This window comes from Phragmites australis, chromosome 9 (assembly GCF_958298935.1).
Source record: "Phragmites australis chromosome 9, lpPhrAust1.1, whole genome shotgun sequence".
In the NCBI taxonomy this organism is placed as follows: Eukaryota; Viridiplantae; Streptophyta; class Magnoliopsida; order Poales; family Poaceae; genus Phragmites; species Phragmites australis.
In genome coordinates, this window is record NC_084929.1 from 32,080,423 (window position 1) to 32,094,650 (window position 14,228).

Below are 14,228 nucleotides of genomic sequence, written 5' to 3' on the forward strand. Positions count from 1 at the left end.
CAAGAGTTTATCCGCGAGCAGGTCAGCAAGCTCCTCGATGCCGGATTTATCCGAGAAGTCCTCCACCCCAACTGGCTAGCAAACCCAGTCATCGTCCCGAAGGCCAACGGCAAGCTCCGCATGTGCGTGGACTACACCGACCTAAATAAGGCTTGCCCTAAAGATCCCTTCCCCTTACCTCGCATTGATCAAATTGTAGATTCAACTGCGGGATGCGATCTTTTATGCTTTTTAGATGCAAACTCTGGGTATCACCAGATTCACATGGCCGTAGGGGACGAGGAAAAAACTGCTTTTACCACTCCGGTGGGGACTTATTGCTACATGTCAATGCCTTTTGGCCTGCGTAACGCTGGATCCTCCTTCCAGCGCGCTATTCGTATTACCCTTGACTCGCAGGTTGGTCGCAACATCGAAGATTACATCGACGATCTCGTGGTCAAAACCTGAGACCGCGCCACCCTGCTCGAGGACCTTGCCGAGACTTTCAACAGACTCCGCTCTACCCGCCTCAAGCTCAACCCGGAGAAGTGTGTCTTCGGGGTGCCGGCGGGCAAGCTCCTTAGTTTCTTGGTTTCTGGCCGAGGAATCGAGGTCAATCCAGAGAAGATCCGGGCCATCGAGCAGATGCGACCCCCGGTTGGACTCAAGGAAGTCCAGCGTCTCGCCGGCTGCATGGCAGCCCTCGGGCGCTTTATCTCCAAGCTCGGGGAGCAAGGGCCCCCCCTCTTTAAGCTTCTGAAAAAATCCGGTCGTTTCGACTGGACGCCGGAGGCCGAGCAGGCCTTCCGCGATCTAAAGAAGTACCTCACTTCGCCACCCTTGCTAGTGGCTCCCTCTCAAGGTGAGCCCCTACTGCTCTACGTTTCGGCCACACCTCAGGTCGTGAGCATAGTGCTGGTGGTGGAGCGCGACGAGTGTTCAGGATCGGGTGCTGGGTCCCAGCTCCCAAAGGTCCCTGACCACTCACCTGTCCTCGCGACTCCCCCTGGGCAAGGGGTCGAGCCCGAGCGCACTGCTCCTCCCAACCAGGGAGTCGAGCCCGAGTGCCCGGCCAGCCCCGACCGTGCCGCCAAGCCTGGGGGCTGCGGCAGCCCCCCGGGTGGAGCCGCCGTCCGGGCTCGCCGGGTGCAGCGACCGGTGTACTTTGTCAGTGAAGTCCTCCAGGAAGCCAAGATAAGATATCCCCAGGCGCAGAAGCTGCTCTATGCCGTGCTCGTCGCTTCCCGGAAGCTGCGCTACTACTTACAGGCGCACAAGGTCTCGGTGGTTATCACTTATCCACTGGGGCCCATTCTCCGGAACCGGGAAGGCACCGGGCGCGTTGTCAAATGGGCAGTAGAGCTGGCGGAGTTCGACCTACACTTCGTCAGTCGCCAGGCAATCAAAAGTCAGGCGCTCTCCGACTTCTTGGCAGAGTGGATGCCCGTCCCCTACATCGTCCCAGAAGAGATCTCTGCCTATCCCGGGCACGACGCGCCCGGGTACTGGGTCATGCACTTCGACGGCTCCCTCTCGCTGAAAGGCGCAGGGGCCGGAGTGGTTCTCACCTCCCCAACGGGTGAAGAGCTCCGGTACGTCGTGCAGTTGCAGTTCCGCGCATCCAACAACATGGAGGAGTATGAATGTCTCATCGCCGGCCTCCGGGCTGCGGTGGGGCTCGGGATTCGTCGCCTCCTGGTCAAAGGGGACTCCCAACTGGTCGTCAACCAGGTGTCTAAGAAGTACCAGTGCACGGATCCTCAAATGGCGGCGTACGTGGCTGCGGTCAGGAAGCTCGAGAGGCGCTTCAATGGCCTGGAGTTGCGGCACATTCCTCGCCGCGACAACGCTCTGGCCGACGAGCTCTCTCGCCTGGCCTCCTCACGTGCACGCGTCCCTGCCGGAGTCTTTGAAGAAAGACTCGCACGGCCTTCCGTCCTGCCTGCCGAACAGGATGAAGGGGAAACCTCGAACTCAATTCAGGGGACCCCGGCGGTGCCCTCAGTGGGAAGCCCCGTCAGGGCGCCGCCGTCCGGCGAGTGTGCTGCGCTCGCCGAATGTTCTCAAGATGCCTCGTGGATGTCTAACATCCGAGGGTACTTGAAAGAAAAGTTCCTACCCGAGGATGAGGCGTCTGCCGAAAGAGTTGCTCGGTAGTCCAGACGCTATGCCATAGTAGATGGGGATCTCTACCGGCGTAGCGCAGGAGGTGTCCTCCTGAAATGCATCTCCCGGGCAGAAGACGGCGATCTTCTCGCTGAGGTCCACGAGGGCGAGTGCGGTGGCCATTCATCGTTCCGCACGCTGGTCGGGAAGGCCTTCCGGCAAGGTTTCTACTGGCCTACAGCTCTCCAGGATGCTTCCGAGCTGGTTCAGCGCTGCAGGGCGTGCCAGTTCCACGCAAAGCAGATTCACCAACCAGCTCAGGCTCTTCATACCATTCCCCTGTCATGCCCTTTCGTGGTCTGGGGTTTGGACATTCTGGGTCCATTCCCCCGAGCAATCGAGGGCTATGCATACCTATATGTCGCCATCGACAAGTTCACCAAGTGGCCGGAGGTGGTCCTAGTCATCAAGGTGACCAAAAACACGGCGCTCCAGTTTATCCGTGGTACCACCAGCCGCTTTGGCGTCCCGAACCGGATCATCACCGACAACGGCACCCAATTCACAAGTGCCCTGTTCGGGGACTATTGCGAAGACCTCGGCATCAAGCTCTGCTTTGCCTCCGTCGCTCATCCTCGGAGTAACGGGCAGGTCGAGCGCTCCAACGCGGAGATACTGAAGGGCCTCAAAACCCGGACCTATAACGTGCTCTCTAAGCACGGGAAGGGTTGGGTGGATGAGCTGCCAGCCGTGCTGTGGGCTAACCGGACTACGCCAAGCCGCGCCACCGGGGAGACTCCATTCTTCCTCGTCTATGGCACCGAGGCAGTCCTCCCCTCCGAGCTCACTCTGGGCTCCCCTCAAGTGCATGCATACTCTGAGGGTGAGCAGGAGCAGCAAAGGCGCGACGACGTGGACTACCTGGAAGAGCGCTGGCAGCGTGCCGCTGTCCGGGCGGCTCGGTACCAGCAGAGTCTGCGGCGTTATCATCTGCGCCATGTCCGGGCCCGGTCTCTCGAGGTGGGGGACCTAGTTCTCCGACGCGTCCAGTCGCGCGAAGGAATGAATAAGCTGTCCCCTGTGTGGGAAGGTCCCTTCACCGTGATCGCGGTCCCGCGGGCAGGTTCTTTCAGGTTGGCGACGGAAGAAGGACAGCCACTCCCGAATCCGTGGAACATCGAGCATCTCCGACGCTTCTACCCATAGATGGTCGTGCTCGTGGCTTAAGTCAGCAAGGCCGGGGGCTTCTCCCCGCCCAAACAGTCCGAGGGCTCCGCCCCTTGAGTAAGTCGTTGTCACCTAACCTTGTAAATATTGCACATTCAGTATTTCAATAAGCAATCGCTATGTCGAAATATTTTTCTGGATTCCGTATGTTTAATCTGTCTGGTGAGGTGCTCGGTTGTGCGAGAAAAAGTTCGCTCTCTCATTTTCCCCGCTGACAAAAGAATCCCAATCGGTATGCATGCGAGCACTCGCCGCTGACTTACGTCCGGCATGGTAGGCTGTGGTGTTCGGTGTCGTGGCAGGCTCCCAGGCACTACCGAGTTTCGGGGTGCTCTGGGTAATCCCATCGCTCGAGCTGCTCGAGTAGTCCGGAGCTCAGGCCCCCGGAGCGGGCTGTCAGTGCTCGGTCTGGTCTGTCATACCCGGGCGCCACCGAACCATAGGACATCTGAGTTATGCCTCTGTCCGCTCTTGTCCACCGGTTTGGGTATTCGAGAGGTCTCGGGTCGAAAACGAGAGCAGTCTATAGCAAGTACCGCACTAACAGAGCGCACCAGACAAAGAAATTCTATATTCTCTCTTAAGTCACAGGCTGGCAATCACGAGCAGTTCGGTCGCAAGGGCTTCAATGCCCCGGTCTCTGGTCGGCCCCAAGGGTCCTCGGGTGGTCCTACCACTTAGGCATGGGTGGTCGAGATCACCCGACCCCAGGAGCCTCGTATGCCTCTGGGCACTCGGGCGCTCCGTTGAAAGAACCAAGTCCCCGGGCACCCGAGCTCGGAAGCACACCCCTCCTGGATCGGTTGGCCAGAAGGCCAACAGCTGTCCGGTGAGTGGTTATATTCAGACAAGTCTGTTTTCAGTAAGTTTATGTTCCCGAGTCATTCTCGGGGGCTCTCGCGCTTTAATCTGTTCGGCGAGGTGGTCTCCTCGCACGCAAAACCCTGCCGCGTGTCTACTCTTTCCCAGAACGACAGAGCGGTTTGTAGAAAAGATTACCGCGCGTGCGGTAATGTCTGACCGAAGCCCTTCGTGGTGGTCGTGGTGTTCGGTCCGCTTTTAAGGACCCCGAGCACTACCGAGTCGTCGGGTGCCCTGGGTAATCCAATCGCTCGAGCTGCTCGAGTAGTCCGGAGCTCAGGCCTCGGGGGCGGGCTGTCAGTGCTCAGTCCGGCCCGTTTTAAGCCCGGGCACCACCGGACCACGAGGACTCTTGGTCACATTCTCGCCCGCACGCGTCTCCCGTCTACTAACTGAGTGGTCGCGAAGTGAAAAAGTGTTCACCGGGCACGGCGTGTTCGGTGCTGGATCGATCTATCTCCCGGGCAAGGAAGTCTGTGTTTTTGTTTCTTGACTTAGACAGTGTGGACTCGCGAGAACTCGAGGGCCGACTACGCCAGCAACAGCGATCGGGACAACTTCGTTCTCGGGGATGCGAAGGTCGGGAACGGCCCGACTGAGTACTCCCCGGAACTTCCAGGCAAAACATCAGAAGAAACATCAAACACACAGAGGAATTGGAGTTGCGAGCCCAAGGAAAAGCTGCCATTATATTCACAAGACGTATACAAGGCATTTTTTAAGGGTTCACTCCTATATTTACAATCATCAAGACGACAAAAGAAAGAAAAAAGCTACAAAAGATCTAGTCGTCCCCGGGGGCTGGCGGCGGCGGCACCTCTCGCCTGAAGCCAGCTGCCACCACGGCGGCGGTGCTCCGGACCGCTTCCCGGGCGGCCTCTCCCTCAGCCTCGACCACTCCCTCCCGCGCCGGCTCCAGCGGGAAGTTCGGGTCCCTGCTTCGGTAGCAGGCTAGGACGTGCTCGGCCACTGCATGTGCCAGGCCACGTCCCTCCCGGGCGGCGAGTTCCTGGACCGCCCAAGGCAGGGCCTCAAGGCGCTCGCAGACCTGCTGAAGCCCCAACACTTGTCGTACGGGGCTGTCGCTCTTCTGATCTTCAACGAGCCGCCCAAGACCACCCTTCTTTACGGCCCGCCGCATCCGCCGGAGTATGTCTTCCAGCATATGCTGTAGGTTGACCCGCGAGACAAAAGCGGTCTCGAGCTTCTCCTTGGCAGCCCGCAGCTGCACCTCAAGTCCCTGGTCCCCGACCGGACCGGAAGAACCGCCGACTGCTGCGGGGCCGGTAGCCTGCTTCGTCTTAGCCATCATCTCGAATAAGGCGCGTTCACGGGCGGTCAGTTCCGCATCGTGCTTTGCGTTCTCCTCCGCCCTGGTAGCAGTGGCCGCTGCCACCGCAGCAGCCTCGCCCTCTCGACGACTCAGTTCGTCTTCTCGGCGACTCAGCTCGCCCTCCCGCCGGGCCAGCACCTCCTCCTGCTGGGCCACCGAATCCTCCCGAGCACCAAGATCCGATGTCGACAACTCATTGTCCACCTCCCGAAGGGAGACGTCCTCCTCCCAGCGGCAGATCTCTTCTCTGATTTTTCGGAGGTCGTCTTCCCAGCGTTGGAGGTCGGCGCGCGTCTTCTCGGCCGCGCCCTCCCGGCGGGTCAGCTCGGCTTGCCGCTCCTCCGCCGCCTGCTCCCGAGCTGCGACTGCCACCTCCCTCTCCTGCGCCTGCCCCATCCTGGCAAGGGCCTCGGCAGCTTGCTGCTTCGACGCCTCAGCCAGGAGGGCGGCGTCTTCTCGTTCCCGCGCAGCTTCTGCCCGCGCGGTCTTCAAAATTTCTTGTTCCCGCGCGGCCGCCGCGCGGGCCTCCTCCTGGGTGCCCGCCAGCTGCGCCTTCTCCGATGCCAGGCGGGCGCGCTCGGCCTCGAGCTCCCCCTCCTTGGCATTCACCGCTGCGCCCAACCGCCCAACCGCTACCTGGACGCCTTCGATGGCGGCCAGGAAGGGGTCGGCGGGTTGGCCGGACACCGGTGGGGCCCAGGCCTCCCCGCAGAGTGCCTCCGGGGGGTTCGAGCTCTCTGTAGGGCCCTCTACCGTCATCCGTCCCGGGCTCTCCGCACCCGGGGTAGGCTCCGTCGGCTCCGAAGACTCGGACGGCGGTCGCGTTCCCGCATTGGCCGCCCTGTCCGCCGGCCCCGGCAAAACATCCACCTCCACCATCATCCGCCCCGGGCTCTCCGCGCCCGGGGTAGGTTCCGCCGGCGCCAAGGATTCGGACGGTTGCTCCGTCCTCCTCTCGGCCGCCGCCTCCGCCTCTCTCCCAGTGGCCGCCACGATAATTGGCGCCTCCGCCGTTCCTGTGCCCGCCTCCGTCGACGCAGCCGGCGGGCTCGGCCCTGGCCTTGGCGCCCGCGCCTTCTCCATCGCAGTGGCGCCCGCGTCCGGCCTACGGGAGACAGATGAAAAATGTCAAAACTTAGTTCGGGCCAGAAATGCCCAGGAAAAAGCAAGAAAGGAGACTCACCGATACTGCCACTTGGCCGCTGGGAGCCTGAAGTCCGGGTCCGGCGCCGTCGGTCCAGATTCCTCCCGTCGCCTCTTCCGCTGGGGGCTCGGCGGGGCCGCTGCGCGGGCCTCGGGTGTCGCTGCGCGGGTCAACGGTACCGCCGTGCGGGTCGCGGGCGCCGGCGCAGGCCCCATCCGCACCAGCCGTGGCTCCAGCACCGGGAATGCCACCGTTGCCGTTGGCGACGGCGGAGAGTCCGGCACTAGAATCAGGGCCCGGGGACGCTTTCCCCGGTCTCCCGGCGCCACCTCCGCGCCACTTCCACGGCAATTTCGGAGGCGCCCTCCTCTCTGGCACGGCGGCTGCTGCATGCGGCGGCCCCGTCGCCAGCCCGCGCTGAGCTGATTGTCGCCTCCTCGCCGAGCAGCTCCTCCAATCAGGGGAGTTCGGAGGCTTCGGGACTCCGGCTCCTCGGCTGGTCCACGGGCCCCTGGGCGTCGAACTCCGGCAGCCTCGCCATGATGGCCACCCGATCGGGGTTGGCGCAGAGTGCCATCTCCGTCCACAGGAGTTCCTCCCGGCCCATGTCCTCCGTTCCGGTGATCACCCTTGTCATCCCCCGCAGTTCCGCCGGCCCCAGATCCCACCTCGCGCCGATCTGGGTCCTGGTGATGTCCTCCGGCCCAGTGTATAACCAGCTCGGCCGGGCCCGCTCTCACAGAGGCGCCAGCCGACGGCGCAGGAAGTCCACGACCACCATGACGGAGGTCAGCCCGGCCTTGCGCAGTTCCATGATGCGCTCCAACACCGGCTTCAGCCTCGCGTCTTCTGGCGGCGGCGCCTCCCACGTCGATCGTCGAGGTTCCGCCGCCACCTCTGGCAGTTCAAGGCGCTCGTGGGGGTCGACGTCGACGAAGAACCAGTCCCGTCGCCACTCCTCCCACTTGCTGCGCAGCACCTGGGGAATGTAATGATCCCCCAGGCCGTCCCGGAGCCGAAGGTTGCAGCACCCCGCGACGTCCGTCGTGGAGTGCCCCCTCTTCTTTCCCACCGGCCGAAGGACGAAGAAATGGTGAAGCAGCGTCGCCGACGGCGCCACCCCCACGAACATCTCGCAGAGATGCGCGAAGACCGCCAACACCACCACGGAGTTGGGGCTTAGGTGCACCAGTTGAATGCCGTACGTCTCCAGCACTTGCAGGAAGAAGGTGAAGAACGGCGGCACCAACCCCGCTGCCACAAAAGAGGTGAAGAGGATGATCCACCCAGGAACGGTCGTCGCCGGCGTCAGGCTCGCCGGCGTCACCACCACAGCACCTGCTTGCCCCTCCGGCACCAGCAGCTTTCTGATCTTGTCCGCCGCCTCCTCGTTCCTCAGACGAGACTCCGGCAAGATGCTGTCCGAAGCCTTGTCCCGGCGTCCTCCTCCAACCCTCGTCATCTCGACAAGAATGAAAGGTGTTTTGGCGGTGGAAAGAGAGAGAGAAGGAAGAATGCTCCGGTCGCCTGAGAATTTCCTAAAGGCTTCAAAGCACAAAGAGCGCAAGAGCAAGAAAGCGTAAAGAGGGGGACGGATCGATCCTATCCCTCTTTTATATCTCAAAAGTTCAAAAATTTCCGCCCAAACGGTTCACTCGGTGAAGCGTCGCCTCGATCGGCGCAAACCGCCAGGCAAATCTCCTGTCGATCGCGCAATGTCAGCGGCTGCCAGGCGTATTTTCCTCGATTTGCGCGGCGACCGCACGTGCCGCCCGTACGGTCATCATACCCTTCGGAAGTTGTGTGGACACGCGTCCACTCATTTTTCCCGTTGGGGCGTACTTGAGGTCTGGGTCCGTAAGGGCAACCTCTCGAAAGCCTGTCGCATGGCGTCTGCGCCGGCCTCGGCCTCGGCCGCGACGAAGGGCACATCCGCCGTCTCCGTCCCGTCACCTACTAATGGGCCCGGGGGCTACTGTCGATGTATCAGGAACCAGGGGTCCCTGAGTCCCGAGACCGGGCCGGTCATTCGCCATGCGTCACCATCCCGCGAGGTCCACCCTGCGAGATAAGAAGAAGCTAAGTCCCGGGAGAAGGTGCTCGGGGCCGCCGCCTCTGGTTCCCGAGCAGCCCAGTTCCCCGATGATCCACAGAGTCCAAGTACTAGGAAGGAAGTGCTCGGAAGAGTTCTCGCCTACCCCCGAGTACAGTAGTCCCCCGATGATTTAAACAGCCAAGTGCTCGGGAGAGAGTGCTCGGGGCTGCACGTGGCAGCCCCCGAGGACTCAGTTCCCCGAATGTCTCCCCCAAGTGCTCGGGAGAGAGTGCTCGGGGCTGCACGTGGCAGCCCCCGAGGACTCGGTTCCCCGAAGGTTCGCGCAAGATCGTCCGACGACCCAAAGGGTCCCATCGTCGGGGTGTCAGCCAGTCAAAGGCCCAATACCGCATTTAATAAGCACGCGCGGCTTGACATCTTGATATCCTGACATTCTCAGCTGCCCACGGCCTAGTGTCAGATCCTGCCATGCTGTGGCAGGGGGGGCGTGGGTCCATTAAATGCACAGGTCCCGTCCGGTTTCACCCGGGTGCCTCGGGATAACGTTGCCAAAATCGAAGCGCTCCGCCTGCCACCCTGCCCTGGCAGAAGAACAAGACAGGGTGGGCGCACCGGGAACCTCTGTGGCTACCCAGTGGGCCCTCTTAATGGCGCCGGAGGACATCCACAGTGGCGGGTGGTCGGATGCACGCCGTATTTTTCCACCGCCACTGTCACTTCGCCAAAACGGAATGATGACGCCTTTCTCCGTGGCGCCTTGGCATTCGCGCCCCCTCTTTCCCATTCCGGATAAGTCGAGGTCGGCGCGCCTATAAAAGAAAAGGATGAAGAACACATAAAGACAGACAAAAAAAAACAAGGTGAACAAGGCAAGAAAGCCCCGACAACCCTCAAGAAGCACCCGAAGTCCAGATCAAAAGGCGAAGAACATCACAAACAAGCTCAAGCCAAGCTAGAACACGAGAGCCTCAAGCTCTCTATAGACAGCTCGCCCCTGTAACCAGATATATCCTTGAAGAATTCCCTTCAAGGAGAGATATAACACTCACACAGAAGTAGGGTGTTACGCCCCCGTGCGGCCCGAACCTGTCTAAACCCCGGTGCACCCGTCTTTCTTGCACTAGGTCGATCATCTCCCACCACCAGCCACCGCATTTATTTCCGTTCTCATTTATTTTCCAGACAAGCTCGTTCAGGATCATCCCCCCGGTCGAATCTTCAAAAAGGGGTCTCTCGGGATCCCTGCGACAGGAGTTCATCCTCCGACAGGGGGGGTTAGTTCTGGAACTACCTCGTACGTGGGGTTAATACGTGTGGGACTTAGGTGTGATGAATCATCGTTGGCTAGTAGTAATGAATACACCAAGGATTTAAACAGGTTCAGGCCGCACGAAGGCGTAATACCCTACTCCTGTCTGTCTAGTATATTATCAATGCTCTTCGAATGCCTTTCTCTGGATCTCTATCGATCTACGGATCATTTTTTCTATCTCTAGCTTTTGCTCTTCTATCGGCTGTGTTACCAGATTCGGGGCCTATCTTTCGGCTGTCCGAAGTCCCCTCTCTACGAAGTGCTCCCCCCCTTTTATCTACTGGAGGGGAGGCCCTTCAGGGAGTGCCCAGAACAAAGGCACAAGGTCCCGTAAACAATAAATGGAAAGTGACCATTATGAGTCTACAGTTGATGTTGTAGAGGGTTGAAAATACATCCCTCAGACGATCCCATCGATCTTCACGTCCCAGCTTTAGCAGGCGCAGGGGCGCCCACCGGTCAGCCTCTGAGTACTCTCTCATACCCGTCTGGTCAGAGTAGGTCTGACACGGTCTAATGCAACAGGGCGATAAGCGATAAGCCTCAAGTCCATCGAAGATATCTTCAAGTCGTCTTTCTTTATGGGCTCCGCGAGGGGACATGCGATGGGACCCACCGCATTAATTGTACCTACGCCTTCCTGCTAGGCGGTGGCAGGGACTGGCGTATTCAGTACGGTAGGCGTGGGGGAAAGTGGTTGGATGTGACCGGCCACGCTCCTCATTAAATGCAGCATCAGGCCTCCCACCAACTGACACCTCATCATGGAGTCCCTACGGGATCCACCGGTATGGGGCTTGCCAGGTGCTCGGGGCTCTCTGGGTGCTCGGGGATCAACTGTTTTGGCCTTTAGCGCCCAGTCCCGGACCTTACTTCCCTCGGGTCCTCGGGGCACTCCGGGTACTCGGGGACTAACTGTTCTCGGCCCCGAGCGCCAGTCTCGAACCTTGCTCTTCTTGGGTCCTCGGGGCACTCTAGGTACTCGGGGACCAACTGTTCTCGGCCCCGAGCTCCCAGTCCTGGACCTTGCTCTTCTTGGATCCTCGGGGCACTCTGGGTACTTGGGGACCAACTGCTCTTGGCCCCGAGCGTCCACTCCCGGACCTGGCTCTTCTCGGGTCCTCAAGGTACTCTGGGTACTCGGAGACCAACTATTCTTGGCCCGAGTGCCCACTCCCGGACCTGGCTCTTCTCGGGTCCTCGGGATGCTCTAGGTACTCGGGGACCAACTGTTCTTGGCCCTGAGCACCCGCTCCCGAATGTGGCTTCCCTGGGGCCCTCGGGGAGATGGTACCCGATGGAAGGCGCTATGTGGCACTGCGCTGTCCTGGCCTCGGGACTCAGGAACCCCTGGGTCCCATATTCGGGTCAAGCACACATTGGTGAAGAGTGAGATTCAAATTCCGACTCTGACTCCGACTCCGATTCCGATGATGAAGGGGTCACCACCATTGCCATCCGCGAGTCTACACCAAGAAAATCACTCTTAATGAGTGATGATGATGATTATCCCCAAGTGCTTCATGACTAAAAGCCGCAAGGTAAAATCTCAATCCAAACTCCAAACTCCTAAATAACGATAGTGAGTATGATAGTGATTGTGATAGCTTGTTTAAAGGTTTAAATAAAAATATCATGGCTAAAATAAAAGAGCTAATAGATACAATAGATAGTCATGAGGAGACCATCGAGAGACAAGAGGACTTGCTCATCCTTGAAATGGAGAGAAACCTTGAGCTCGAGGAGCTCTTTGCTAAAGAGAAAGAGAAAGTTGAGAAATTATCAAACCGCTAGCCAGAGCAGAGGGTCTAAACCCCTCTGTTTCTTGGCGGTTAGACCGGGTCGCACCACGGTCAGACCAAGACTGAGATCCGAACACATCTCAAACATGATTATATAGCGTTCATACTACGACACTTGAAACTCGAACAGAACAATCTTTACTGTACAACGGTCAGATCGACTGTTTTGGCGGTCAGATCGCCATACTTAGAAACACTCGAAAGGGCGTCTTCCTTTGGTTCGTCTCGATCTAAATTTCTCACTCTATATAAAATACAAGTTTAAGCAATTATGGCACTATAGATATCTCAAATAAATACACATTAACTCTTTTTAATAGTACGACACTTATCATATTAATCATATCAATTTTCTTCTCTACAATTATACTTTTGCTTTGAGCTAGCTATTTTCATATCTTTTACATATGCTTCTTCTAGCTTTACAACACTTTTGTGACTAACCTTTTCATAACTCAAATGAACATGTTAGTTCATAATTTTTTTATTTTCATTAATTACCAAAACACGAATTAGGGCTAGATGCTTCAATTTCTCTCTTTTTTAATTGATGACAATAACACTAAGAAGTGGCGTGAATAAAGTTTTGAACTCACTTTTAGCACATGACATAAAAAAGACTCAGTGATGAGTTTGCATAGCAAAAATTTCAAGAATATAAATTAAAGTATACAAATGCTATCAAAAACTCATGTTAACATAAGCTCCCCTACATATGTGTCTATAAAATTAAAGAGAAGATAAATGGCATAGGTAATAGATTTTAAAAAAATGGCGGAGTTTACTATGATTTCTTGGATCCGAGAAAAAAGATATAATCAATGAGATTTTCAATACAAATATATCATTCAAAACACTTCTCAATACATTTAACAAAGTTATAACATATAGATAGAGAAAAATACAAAGATAAGCAAATAAACATAATTTATCATATTATAATACTTAAACATAGTCCATCACATAGTTCGCATAGAATCAAAATAAATAATAATATTTAAACATAGTCCATCACATAGTTCTCATGGGACCAAAATAAATAAAGATGCAACATGGTTCATCACATTATTTTGATGTGTTTTCTCAGGTCCCAAATCTTAAAACTCTTGTTAGATTAATTTAATCGTGACACGACTCTATTGTGAATCTATGGATCTCATTATATTGTTTCTGCTCCTATCCGACTAGACTTGCTTCATATTATTTTTCTACCTTCTGGCTTCCCTTACATCAATCGCTTCTTCTCTCTTGTCGCTCCTCGGATCCTATTATCGGGCATGAATTAGATGACCTTGGACGTACCATTCCCCTCCTTATATAGTTAGGTCAAAGAGATATACCGCACTTAGAGTCTTCAAGTGTAATTTTCTTGGATTGTATTACTTATGAATCTCTGGAAGATTCTTTCATAATTTGAGAATGGTTTCTGTGTATAATACGATGAACCGTCTGAAATATTAGGTATATCTCTCTAACCCAACTATACAAGGAAGGGAATGATACGTCCAGAGCCATCTGATTCATGCCTGATAATAGGATCCGAGGAGCGACAAGAGAGATGAAGCGATTGATGTAAGGGAAGCCAGAAGGTAGAAAAACAATATGAAGCAAGTCTAATCGGATAGGAGCAGAAACAATAGAATGAGATCCATAGATTTACAATAGAGTCGTGTCACGATTAAATTAATCTAACAAGAGCTTTAAGATTTGGAACATGAGAAAACTCATCAAAATACTTTGGATTAGATCTAGACGTATCCTAATTGTAATTATATTTTCCCTAAAAATAATCAAGATAAAATATGACGTATGCCTATTATCCTAAATAAGGCTTGTATCTATATAAAATCACATATCTTTCTCTTCAATATAAACAGTTAATGACCATATATCATCCATACTTACTCTTTCCATTTCTAATATAACTGTGATATTATTTTAGAAGGAACTAACGCCGATAGCCATGAGCAGTTGAATGAGCATACAATACCCAATGGCTCACAATCATCTGATACCTCTCGACACTAACTCGACTGTCAATTTTGCTCCTCTGTCCTGCCTTTGCACATCGGCTATCCTCCACCACCCCCGTCGTCTCGCTTCTCCGTTTATCTCCACCATCTGGCCATCTTAAGCCCTCCATACTACTCACTCGCGTAGAGGTGACAGCGCATCCAAGCAAACAAATGGACTTCTGTTTATTTTCTCTCCCACCCTTTTTGAAGCGCCATAAAACCAGGCATCCAACAAAGTGAACGAGCAGAATTGATTTGATTTATTTATTTATATAATTTTTTTAAAGTTATAACAATAACATATTATCCACCCAGTCTACACTTATAGTACCTGCATATATGTTAGAAAGAGATGGAAGACTTAAGACCTCTAATACACATAAACACATA